This window comes from Podarcis vaucheri (genome assembly GCF_965113315.1).
Source record: "Podarcis vaucheri genome assembly, chromosome: 4".
In the NCBI taxonomy this organism is placed as follows: Eukaryota; Metazoa; Chordata; class Lepidosauria; order Squamata; family Lacertidae; genus Podarcis; species Podarcis vaucheri.
This window is the reverse complement of record NC_138762.1, coordinates 5,893,277-5,906,524: the sequence shown is the minus strand read 5'-3', so window position 1 is coordinate 5,906,524 and position 13,248 is coordinate 5,893,277. Positions and strand designations below refer to the sequence as shown.

Below are 13,248 nucleotides of genomic sequence, written 5' to 3'. Positions count from 1 at the left end.
CACCTCCTTGAGGGCTGGCTCATCTTCTCCGAAGGCAGAACCCCATTAATTAACAGCACAGACTCACACCATAGCCAAGACGAGGGGGGAAAACCTCAGTCATGCACAGTCATGCACATGTGGGGGCTAAATGAGGACGAAGACTGGGCAGAGAGCAGGGTTCAAATCACCCCACCTGGCCAGGACAATCCCTGGGTGCTACCTTGGGCCACTCGCCTGACCCACCTCGCAGGGCTGTTGTTGCGAGGATAACACGGGGAGAACCACGCGCGCCCCCGGGAGCTCCTTGGAGGAGAAAGCGGGCGATGAATGCAATGCACGAAATATATGAGAGGTGACCACGTTTTGCAGGTGAGGGGCCCCCGCCAGCCTCCGCTTCCAACACCCGGCGCAACGACGCCGAAGTTTCCCCCCGGGCTCGGCTCTGCTCCCCCCCCCCCGGCTCCCCTTTGCCCTCCCGGCTCTCTCTGCCGCCCACTGGGGACCCCCCTCACCTGCCAAGTCCGGAGCGCCGGTGGAAGTTGCATGCATGCATGCAGGGCGCGCGTTGCCATTGCATTGCACTGCACTCCATGCAACGCCTGCACGCATGCATTGCCTTGCACGCCCGCCAAGGGGTCTCCCCGCGGTCCGATGCGTCCCCTCCGGCGCGGATGCAGCATTGCAAAAATAACACACACACCCCGACGCAGCCCTACCTTGGGGGCAGCCTCCGCCGCTCCGCCTCCGCGGGGATCCCCGGGCTCCATCCTGCCGCCCGTTCTCCGCGGGGGCGCAGGCAGGCTGCGCGGGGTCTGCGCGGAAGAGCCCCTGCCTGCCTGGCCGCCGCCGCTGCGCTCATTCCATGGCCGGGAGAAGAGCGCTTCAAACAAAACGCCCGGCCCGCCAGGCCACGCTGGGAAACGTAGTTTGCGCACCCCGCGCGGGCACGGAGCCCAAGGGCGAGGGGACTACGGATCCCGGCAGCCCCTGCGCCGGGGACGGAGGGGGAGAGGCCGGGTGCAGGGATGGAGGGACGGGTGGGCGAGCGAGTGAGTGAGTGGCAGCCGCCAAGCCTTGGCCGAGAGCCAGGAAGGGCCTCCCCGGAGGAGGAGGAGGGAGGCGCAGAGCGGGAGGGAGGGAGGGAACCCCAGGGGTCATCTAGTGCAGTGTTTCCCAACCACTGTTCCGCGGCACACTAGTGTGCCGCGAGATGTTGCCTGGTGTGCCGCGGGAAAAATTTAAAAATTTGAAAGATTTTTTTTTTAAGTCAAATTTTCGATTGGGGCGCCGTCACTAGATGACCCCTGGGGTTCCCTCCCTCCCTCCCGCTCTGCGCCTCCCTCCTCCTCCTCCCACAGGTCCACCAAACATGTATAAGTCTCCCCTCTGTTTTACCACATCTCCAGCACAGATTTGTTTTCGTCTTATACATTTTAGCTATTTTGGTAGGTGTTAAGTACCATCTATAAAACATCTTGATTAGGTTTTCCCTCAATACTTCACAGGCTGTAAATTTCCAGTACAGTGGTGCCCCGCAAGACAAACACCTCGCAAGACGGAAAACCCGCTAGACGAAAGGGTTTTCCGTTTTGGAGGCGCTTCGCAAAACGAATTTCCCTATGGGCTTCCTTCGCAAGACGAAAGCCCATAGGGAAATCTCCGGTACAGCGGGGAAGCGCAGCGCGTCTTCCCCACTGTCCTCGGACCTCCTCCGAAGGCTGGCAGTGGGGCGGAGAGACCTCCTCCTGCTGCCAGCCTTCGGAAGGCTCCTCCGAAGGCTGGCGGTGGGGCGGAGAGACCTTCTCCCCGCGCCAGCCTTCGGATGGCTGTCCTGAAGACTTGCGGTGGGAGGAGGGTTTTCCTTCCCACCGCCAACATTCAGAATGCTGTTCTGAATGTTGGCGGTGGGGAGGAAAAACCCTCCTCCCACCGCAAGCCCCTTCCCCTCTGTTCCCGTACCTGTCCTGAAGGCTTGTGGTGGGGAGAAAAGCCCTTCTCCGCACCGCCAGCCTGGCAAGCGGTTTCCATAGGAACGCATTAATTGATTTTCAATGCATTCCTATGGGAAACCGTGCTTCACAAGACGAAAAACTCGCAAGAAGAAAAAACTTGCGGAACAATTAATTTCGTCTTGCGAGGCACCACTGTACTTTCTCCATAGTTCTTCCCACGCTGTCAAGCTAATGGTTTCCCCAATATCTAAAGCGAGGGAGTGTGGAGCAAATAAGCAGAGAGAGATAGAGAGAACATCAGAGGGAACATTTCAGGGGGTGGGCACCAAATACAGGAGGACCGCATCTTGGTCCCCACCAAGGACAGGACAGCCCTGGGCATCCACAGAGGCCTCCAGGGCATGTCAAGAGTACGACCAGTAGATGGTACTTCCCCACTTAGTCATGTATCCCCACAACAACGCTGTGAGGAAGGGCACACTGAGAGTCAGTGACAGCCCCCACCCCTCAAGGTCACCCAGTGAGCACCGTGGCTGAGTGGGGAGGGGATTTGAACCCTGGTCTCCCAGATCCTAGACTGGCACTCTAACCACTACACATCACCCTCCTAAAATAACTGTACAGCTGTAGCCATTTTGGTACACACACTGAATAATAATAGTAATGCCGTATTTTTCGCCCTATAGGACGCACCGTCCCATAAGGCGCAACTAGTTTTTTTGGGGGAGAAATAAAGGGGGGGAATTATTTTTCCCCCAGGCGCGGGGCTGGGGCGGGGGAAGCCCGAGCTTCCCCTGACACCAGCCCCCAAACAGGCAGCTCTCTGCAAGCCGTGGGAGCCCAGCGCTGGCTCCCGCTGCTTGCGGAGAGGTCCGCGAAGCCTGGACGCGCTGAGCTCGGCATGCGCAGGCTTCAGCATGCAGGCAATTCTCCGCAAAGCCTGGAGAGCAGAGGGGTCGGTGCGCACCGACCCCTCTTGCTCTCCAGGCTTCAGCGAAAGCCTGCATTCGCCCCATAGGACGCACACACATTTCCCCTTCATTTTTGGAGGGCGAAAGATACGGTAATTATAATTCATTGCCCCTCTACTGCACCTCAGTTCCCAATACAACCCTGCGAGGTAGGGCAGGCAGAGAGTGGCTGGCCAAATGTCACTCACTGAGCTTCCTGGCTAGGTGGGAATTCGAACCCAGGTCTCCTGAGCCAGAGATTAAATAAGGAGCAGGGGATAAGCCCATGTCAGCCACCTTGAGCAATGTAAAGAAAGAAACGTGGGATAGAAATGCAATCTTTTGCACGTTCAGCAAAAGCTTCCTGCATTGCAGGGGGTTGGACTAGATGACCCTGGGGGAGGAGCCTTCCGAAGGCTGGCGGTGGGGCGGAGAGACCTCCTCCCGCCGCCAGGCTTCGGAGCAGCCTTCCGAAGGCTGGGGTGGGGCGGAGAGCTCCCAGGCTTCGGAGGAGGTCCGAGGACAGTGGGGAAGACACGCTGCGCTTCCCCGCTGTCCCGGAGATTTCCCTATGGACTTTTGTCTTGCGAAGGGCCGGCCAAACGCGCCCCCCCTCAATGTTGCGGCCGGTGCGGCCGGCACCCCTGGCACCCCCCACGCTACGCCACTGTCCCTGTAACCTCACTTCTCGCAGGGAGGGAACCACCAGAAGGCTCTCGGAGCTGGACCTCAGGGCTAGACAATGGGGGTGGAGACGCTCCTTCAGGTATAGTGGACCGAGGCCATTTAGGGCTTTCAAGGTCAGCACCAACACTTTGAATTGGGCTCGGAAACATACTGGGAGCCAGTGTAGGTCTTTCAAGACTGGTGTTATGTGGTCTCGGCGGCCGTCCCCAGTCACCAGTCTAGCTGCCGCATTCTGGATTAGTTGTATTTTCAGGTCACCTTCAAAGGTAGCCCCACATAAAGCACATTGCGGTAGTCCAAGCAAGAGATAACCAGAGCACGCAGGACTCTGGTGAGACAGTCTGCGGGCAGGTAGGGTCTCCGCCTGCGTACCAGATGGTGCTGGTAGACAGCTGCCCTGGACACAGAGCTGACCTGCGCCTCCATGGACAGCTGTGAGTCCAGAATGACTCCCAGGCTGCACACCTGATCCTTCAGGGGCACAGTTTTCTCATTCAGGACCAGGGAGTCCTCCACACCTGCCCGCCCCCTGTCCCCCAAAAACAGTACTTCTGTCTTGTCAGGATTCAACAAGTGACCTAGATGGCTTTCAAAGTTGAGTGGACAGCTAGTAGTCACCATGGCTATGAAGAAGTCAGAGGGTGAAATGCGTCTGAATGCCAGTGGCTGGAAACTGAAGGAGGGGAGAGTTGCTCCTGTGTTCGAATCCCGCTTGCAGGAATCTGCTTGGCCCCTGTGAGAACAGGACTGGAGATGGTCCTTCTGTCCTTCTGTTCACAGAACGGCCCACGCAATTCAGAGCTGTGCCGTGTGCTAAGACACACCAGATGGCACCGGAGGGGGTGGTGGGGACGGGCTTCCAGAGCACACACGCACTGCAGCAGAAAGTGAAAATACGCCCACAATGCAGAAGCAACCAAAATAGAGAAAAAGCAAATTTCACTGGGAGACGACAACAAATAACAGTCTCCCGAAAGCAGAGTTTTGCAAAAATCTAGTTCCACACCGCCTGACAGCCTGTCCCATATTTGTCACGCTCCCCAGTGGGAGGAAAGCACCCGAGATCACGAGGGTTGCAGGGGGCAAACTTCCTGGCCCAAACAGAGCCCTGCGACAAAATTCATCTCAAGCAAACCGTTCTGTCTAAAGTACACTGCGACAAATTTCATCCAGTATTTCCTAGGTGAGTGAATCAGGCAAGGAATTTCCAGGATAGCAAAATCAGTCGCAAGAAGCCAGCTTTTCTTTCAACCGGCAACACAGAAACCTGCATTATATCAAGTCAAACCTTTGGCCTGTTTAGCTCAGTATGCCTACTCTGACTGGCAGTGGCTCTCTCGGGCAAAGAGTCAGGAGAAGCGGGCGAGTGAACCTCCTCCACCCAAGGCTCTTACCACTCTGCCAAGTTCCACATATTACGAACCAAAACAAAGGCGCCAGAAGACAAACCCAAGGATATTCCTTAGGAATTTGCCCAAAGCAACTGCGGGTCAAAGACACTTCCCAGATGTTGAGATTTTCCTGCCCATGCCCTCTTTTACACATTTTCGGTCCGAAGATCATGCCAGCTCTAACACCCACCAGGAAGAAAAGCCTTCGTTGAACAGAAAGGTGCAAACAAACTCGCCCGAAAGATCCCTCGAGCCCCAGGGTAGCACATCCTAAGATTCCCCCAAAATGTTTATTTTAAGAAAAAAAGGCACCGTGGCACCAACCTCTGGGCTTCACCTCCTTTGGCAATGTCTGAGTGGGTCTGAGCTATCCATGCCCCCTTTTACTGAAGGCTGCTGCGCTTCCGTCAAGAGTGAGGGAGTTTCTGCTTACGAGACCTTTCCAATTGCAGAAATTGCAGATGAGGAACTTGAAGGGGGGGGGGAGATTGAATATTCGGCAGAAAGCGTTTTGCAATTAGCTCATAGCAGAAGGAAGGACGGCGTGTGGGCATTCCTGTCTCCTAAGGCCCCAGAAATACAGAAGAGCCTTTTGTAAAAAATAAAATAAAATAAAAAATGATTGATGGGTGAAACCGGTTGGAAGAAACAAACCCTTGAAAGACCTTTATTCCTAATAGTTTGGACTGCTGGTCTTCAAGGCTCTGGCAAATTGCCCTTCTTGAAAAGGTATCGCCTACGCTAAAAGAATCGAAAAGGCAGAGACTGAATCACACACCGAGATATTGCATGTGTGTGTGTGTGTGTGTGTGTATTTCCTTTCTTAAACAAACTTTGAGCCACACGGTCATTCAGTGCCACCTGTATATGCAAATGTCAAACTCATTTAAGACCCCCCTTAGAAACTTTATTCTCAATAAGGATGGAGCTCACAGATGGAGAATGGATTTATTTTGTCGCATCTTTCTTATTTGTAAAGAGAATCCCTGTATGAGTTAATACTTTATTAAGCCTTTGGAACTGAACTACATCTTTGGACTTGTTTTTCCAGACTATGACACTCCACAGTCCAAATTTTTGATTCTTTCCTTTACTTTTTTGGGGGGTTATGTTTATACATTTTTTGTTGTTAACAAAATCAATTATTTTTAAAAAGGAGGAGGAGGAACGGAAGAGTTAAACAGGTTGTGGGGACTGGGAGAAAGGGTGCAGTTCAAGACAGAACTCCTAAAGAACAGCTATTAAACAGTAATCCAAGTGGCTCCATTGACCCCTGTTGATGATTTGGGGAACAATTCACCAGGATTTCTCCTGCACACGCACACACACACACACACACACAATACAGACACTCCAAGTGTCCCTATTGTCCAGTGACAGTCCCGGATTTACAGAAGCCATCCCAGCTTCTGACTGGATCCTGGAATGTCCCGTTTTTCCTTAAGACGTCCCTATTTTCTTCCGAGAAATGTTGGGAGGGTGTGGAGTTATGCAACCCCTGAGCCAAGGAGATAAGTAACTAGACAACCTTTGGAAGTCATCTGAAGGCTTTTAACCGTCTAGGGAAGGCTTTTAAAATGTTTAACATTTTACTATGTTTTTATCTATGTTGGAAGCCGCCCAGAGAGGCTGGGGCAGCCCAGTCAGATGGGAAGGGTATAAATAATAAAATTGTTGTTGATGATGTTGTTGTTAAGGGTACAGTGGATGCTCAGGTTGTGAACGTAATCCGTGCAGGAAGCACATTCGTTGCACATTCAGGTTGCCTGTAGCGTTCGCAACCCGAGTCTGCACACACGTGGGTTGCGACTGGGTGCTTCTGCACATGTGCAAAGCACGATTTAGCACTTCTGTGCATGCGCAACCGCCGAAATCCGGAAGTAATCCATTCCGGTACTTCCGGGTTTCAGCAGTTCGCAACCCGAAAAAAAAAACGCAACCTGAAGCGGCTGTAACCCAAGGAATGACTGTATCCTGATTTTTTTGGAGAAATTTTGGAGGGTGTGGAAACTTGATGGCTGGGACGCTGACCAAGAGTTTTGCCAGAGGGCTCAGACATTCCAGCCGCTGAACACTGGAGCCATTCAGCCCCCGCCTGTCTGCTTCCAAATCTTATCGACAAAATCATGAGAGCTACAGGTGGGGGGAGATGATTTCTCCACAAGCCGGGCAAGCCACACAAAACGACGCAGAACACAGCCACCTTCTAAGCCGGCGCTTCTCACAAGGGCTCTGCTCTACGTCCACAATCACCTGTTGAACAGGTGAGCCACCTGTTGCCAGGATCTGCAGGTGGGGAGAGCAAATGCTGTTGCATTCAAGTCCTCGTTGCCAGCTTCTCACTGGGGCATCTCGCCAAAGAGTTTGTGCCCCAAACCTGGATCTTGGCATCCAGGAAATTCTCTTTCAACATCATCTTTTTCTTTGCCATCAACCTCTAATTGGATTTTGAAGACAGGTGAAACTAATTGTTACTGCTATGAATTTTATTGCATTATTGTCTTCCTTGGTGGGCTGCACACCCTCCAAATCAGGGCTGGATTCAGGTTTGATGAGGCCCTAAGCTACTGAAGGTAATGGGGCCCTTTATATGTCCAGCTGTCCTTCATCAACAACAAATGGTCGCTGTTTTTTGTGTTGAATATATATGCTAGATGGTAATTTATGGACCTAATAGGTATCTAAAGCCATTTGCACATAACACAATATGTACTTTATCAAATTAATTGTTGAACTGAAATACAATTAAGAAATATATTAATAGTGAAATACAATTAAGAAGAATAGTGAAATAATTATTAAGCTCTAAGTTAAAATGATTTTTTATTCATAACAAACTTAATAATGCAAACACATTGGCATTTGGCAATAACAAAAGTTCCTTTAGAAACACAATTTACAGAGACTCATCATCTAGTCTCTAAAAACCAGTCTCTATGCAACCAGTCCATGTAGAATGTAGGCACCCTATATATAGAAAGAAGCAAACCAGTGATCTTTTAGGGAGCAGGCTAGCAGGCGGGGCCCATGACTTCCATCATAGGAGCCTACACAACACAAAACACTGTTGCTGTATGTAGGTTTTATTCTATTTGTTTATCTTATATTTTGGAAATGTACATCCAGTTTTTTTTCCTTTTAATTTTTTTTGGTGGCCCCAAGAGAGTGGGGCCCTAAGCTAGAGCTTGTTTAGCTTATAAGTAAATCTGGCACTGCTTCAAATGTCCCAATTTCCCCAGAAAGTCCCAGAATTACGAAAGCCATTCCGGCTTCTGATTTGATCCTGGAATGTCCCCACTGCCTCTGCCAGTGCTGCTGCTGCTGTTGCTGCTGAGCTCAGGGGAAAAGGTCGAGCCGACACTTTTCCCAAGGGACAATGGCGGCCATGAGGGAGAGTCTCATGGCCTCTCCATAGTGGCTGCAGCCAGCCTCCTCCCTTGGGCAGCGCATAGCGGCATGGCTACCGCTGCCGCTGCCGAAACCCAGCCCTGTGCAGAGGTTGGGTGGCCATCTGCCATGGATGCTTTAGCTGAGATTCCTGCATTGCAGGGGGTTGGACTAGATGACCCCTGGAGGTCCCTTCCAACTCTACAATTCTATGATTCTACCAAAGATTAAAATAAGATCAGGATTAAGGGGTTTTCTCAAGACTGTGTGTGTACTGTGTCCCCTTGGTGTACCAGGGATGGCACTGACCCTTCTTCTGATAGGAAATGCTCTGCAAAAAATAGGAGGAGGGTAAGATTGAAGGGGAGGGACACAGGTAGTGCTGTGGTCTAAACCACAGAGCCTCCTGGGCTTGCCGATCAGAAGGTCGGCAGTTCGAATCCCCACGACGGGGTGAGTTCCCGTTACTCAGTCCCTGCTCCTGCCAACCTAGCAGTTTGAAAGCACACCAGTGCGGATAAGGTATAAAGACTTTTTGGAGAGCAAAACTCCAAGGTGGCTATCACCTATGGAGGCGAAAGCCTTGAAAAAACTTAATATGGAAGCCAAATGGCCAAAATATTGGGAAATTTTAGAACAGGAAGGTGATAAATTGAAATTGCAGAGTTATGACAAACTTAAAGAGAAGGTGCGAGACTGGTTACACTATTTTCAAATAAGAGAGGTCTACAATTTGGATAAAAAAATTGGTTTCCAGGTGGAAAAATCAAAGTTGGAAACAGAACTGTTAGAACCCAATGTAAAGACACTTTCGAGAATGTATAATCTGCTGTTGAAATGGAATACTGAGGAAGAAACAGTAAAATCGGCAATGATAAAATGGGCACAAGACATAGGCCATAACATTATGTTTGCTGACTGGGAGAAGTTGTGGACCACCGGGATTAAATTTACGGCATGTAATGCCTTAAGAGAGAATATTATGAAAATGATGTATAGGTGGTACATGACCCCAGTCAAGCTTGCAAAAATATATCAGTTGCCCGATAACAAATGTTGGAAATGTAAAGAGATTGAAGGTACATTCTTTCACCTTTGGTGGACGTGCCCAAGGATCAAGGCCTTCTGGGAAATGATATATAATGAACTGAAAAAGGTATTTAAATATACTTTCCCGAAGAAACCAGAGGCCTTCCTCCTGGGCATAGTGGACCAATCGGTGTTAAAGATGGACAGAACCTTTTTCATGTATGCTACAGCCGCAGCAAGAATCCTCATCGCAAAGCATTGGAAGACACAAGATCTACCCACCTTGGAAGATTGGCAGATGCAAATAATAGATTACATGGAGATGGTGGAAATGACTGGCAGAATCCGAGACCAGGGAGAGGAGTCGGTGGAGGAAGATTGGAAGAAATTTAAAATCTATTTGCAAAAATACTGTAAAATTTTTGAATGTTGAGGACATTGAAATGAATCGCAGGGGCTTTAGCAACGAAGTAAAATGTAAGATTGGATTAACAACAGATAAATTAATTGGACATGAATTTGCTGAATTAATTTTTTAAAAAGGGATACAAGAATGGAGACGTGAGGAAGTCGGGAAAATAAGTTAATTGAAGATGAGAAATTAAGAAAGAGGGAATTTTTGTTTTTTGTTACTATATATGTTTTTATCTCTTTTTTCTTTTTCTTTTGATGTGTTTAATGTTTGTATTTTTGTATTGTATTGTTTTTTGTGATTTTGTATTTTCTTTGTCTTTGTATGCTTTTTATTGTGAAAACTTAATAAAATATTTATTAAAAAAAACATGAAAGCACACCAGTGCAAGTAGATAAATAGGTACCGCTCTGGCGGGAAGGTAAATGGCGTTTCCGTGCACTGCTCTGGTTCACCAGAAGCGGCTTAGTCCTTCTGGCCACATGATCCAGAAGCCATCTGCGAACAAACGCCGGCTCCCTCGGCCTATAGAGCGAGATGAGCGCCGCAACCCCAGAGTTTTCTGCAACTGGACCTAACGGTCAGGGGTATCTTTACCTTTACCTTTACCAGTTGGAGGGGGAAATGAGAACTGTCCCTATTTTCATCTGAGAAATGTTGGAGGGTATGTCCTTAATGGGCCGTGCAAACCGCTATTATGAATAACACTTTGTAATAGGGTAAGGGGGGGCCCACTGAGGACAAGTTGATGGAACTGAGGGGGAGCTGGCTTGAAAAAGTTTGGGATCCCTTGCCCAATAATAATAATAATAATAATAATAATAATAATAATTTATTTATACCCCGCCCATCTGGCTGGGCTTCCCCAGCCACTCTGGGCGGCTTCCAAAAGAATATTAAAATACTATAATACATCAAACATTAAAAGCTTCCCGAAACAGGGCTGCCTTCAGATGTCTTCTAAAAGCCTGATAGTTGTTGTTCTCTTTGACATCTGGTGGGAGGGCGTTCCACAGGGCGGGCGCCACTACCGAGAAGGCCCTCTGCCTGGTTCCCTGTAACTTGGCTTCTCGCAATGAGGGAACCGCCAGAAGGCCCTCGGCATTGGACCTCAGTGTCCGGGCTGAACGATGGGGGTGGAGACGCTCCTTCAGGTATACTGGACCGAGGCCGTTTAGGGCTTTCAAGGTCAGCACCAACACTTTGAATTGTGCTCGGAAACGTACTGGGAGCCGTACATTCCAGAACATAATGCAATTTGGTTCATTAGCTGCTGCTGCTGCTGCTGCTGCTGCTGCTGCTGCTGCTGCTGCTGTCAGGATCCGCTCTGTTGTGTGTTGCAGGGCGCCGGATCCGAAAGGGCAACGGCCTTGACCCGCGTTTCCTGCTCCAGGAAGTGCATTAAGACATGATCCAGCACCAGGCAGGAAATGCATGCGAAAAAACGACAGGCACTTACTGAAGCGGAGAGAGAGGAGCAACGCCTCTGCTTTCATTTCTGTGCTTTGCTTCCGCCAGCGAGGACTCGCCTCGTGGGCTAGGTGGCTGGATCAGGCCAAGGGCTCGTCCTCTTCTCGCAGATGCCTGTGAGAAGCCGGCAAGCAGGATCCGAGCGCAAGGCCCTGCATTTTCCAAAGCAGCTGGGATTCTGAAGCAAAGGATCGAATCCAGCCTTCCCATGCCCTCCTTTGCTCCTGAGATGCCCACAAGTTGCCGTTGTTCTTATTTCACATACCACATCCTTTTCCATGTGGTGCACAGTTCAAATCCCCACCAGGACCATGAAGCTTGCTCCTCTGTGCCCTTGGGCCAATCACTGCCTCTCGGCCTGTCCTACCTCGAAGGGTTGTTGTGGGGCTAAAAGGTGAATGGAGAGAATCATGTGCGCCACTTGGAGCCCCTGGAGGAATATTAATAGCAAGTATCTGAAGGGCTGGAGGATGAAGCAAGCTTGCTTTCTCCTGCTCCGGAGGCTAGGACCCGGATTCAAGTTATGGGAAAGTAGATCCCAAGTAAATATCAGGGAGAACGTTTTGACAGCAAGAGCTGTTCGACCGTGGAACAGACTTCCTCCAAAGGTGATGGACTTCCCCTCGAATAGAATAGAATAGAATAGAATAGAATAGAATAGAATAGAATAGAATAGAATAGAATAGAATTTATTATTTTCCCCCAGCTACTCTGGGCAGCTTCCAACAAAGTAGTAAAATACAGTAGTCTGTTAAACATTAAAAGCTTCCCTAAAGAGGGATGCCTTCAGATGTCTTCAAAAAGTCTGGTACAGTGGTACCTCGGGTTACATACGCTTCAGGTTACATATGCTTCAGGTTACAGACTCTGCTAACCCAGAAATATTACCTCGGGTTAAGAACTTTGTTTCAGGATAAGAACAGAAATCGTGCTCCGGCAGCGTGGCAGCAGCAGGCGACCCGAGGTACCGATGTAGTTGTTGTTCTCTTTGACATCTGGAGGGAGGGCATTTCACAGGGCGGGTGCCACCACCGAGAGGGCCCTCTGCCTGGTTCCCTGTAACCTCACTTCTCACAGTGAGGTAACCGCCAGAAGGCCCTCGGCGCTGGACCTCAGTGTCTGGGCTGAACGATGGGGGTGGAGACGCTCCTTCAGGTATACTGGACTGAGGCCGTTTAAGGCTTTCAAGGTCAATACCAACATTTTAAATTGTGCTCGGAAACGTACTGGGAGCCAATGTAGGTCTTTCAAGACCGGTGTTATATGGTCTCGGCGGCCACTCCCAGTCACCAGTCTAGCTGCCGCAATCTAGATTAGTTGTAGTTTCCAGGTCACCTTCAAAGGTAGCCCCACATAGAGCACATTGCAGTAGTCCAAGCGGGAGATAACCAGAGCATGCACCGCTCTGGCCAGACAGTCCGCGGGCAGGTAGGGTCTCAGCCTGCGTACCAGATGGAGCTGGTAAACAGCTGCCCTGGACACAGAACTGACCTGTGCCTCCATGGACAGCTGTGAGTCCAAAATGACTCCCAGGCTTCGCACCTGGTCTTTCAGGGACACAGTTACCCCATTCAGGACCAGGGAGTCCTCCACACCAGCCTGTCTCCTGTCCCCCCAAAACAGTACTTCTGTCTTGTCAGGATTCAACCTCAATCTGTTAGCCGCCATCCATCTCCAACCACCTCCAGACACTCACACAGGACCTTCACCGCCTTGGAGGCTATTAAACAGAGGATGCCTGGCCATCGGTCAGGGATTCTGTAGCTGCGATTCCTGCATTGCAGGGGGTTGGGCTAGATGGCCGCCAGAGTTACTCTTCGCTCTCTCAAATGTCACAGAGAGGATGTTTAAGAAGGTTGGTGGTTCGAGCCCACCCAGGGACAGCTGTGGGCAGGATTCCTGCACTGCAGGGGGGGTTGGCCTTCATGACCCATGGGGTCCCTTCCAACTCTACAATTCTATGATACAATGATGTGTGTGTGTGTGTG

At 50.3% G+C, this 13,248-nt stretch overlaps 1 protein-coding gene across 1 annotated transcript in view; it reads right to left on the bottom strand.

Moving 5' to 3' along the window:
* Positions 1-13,248, bottom strand: part of ARAP1 (ArfGAP with RhoGAP domain, ankyrin repeat and PH domain 1) — a 134,911-nt gene that overhangs the window by 105,468 nt on the left and 16,195 nt on the right. The gene's annotated exons all lie outside the window — the stretch shown is intronic.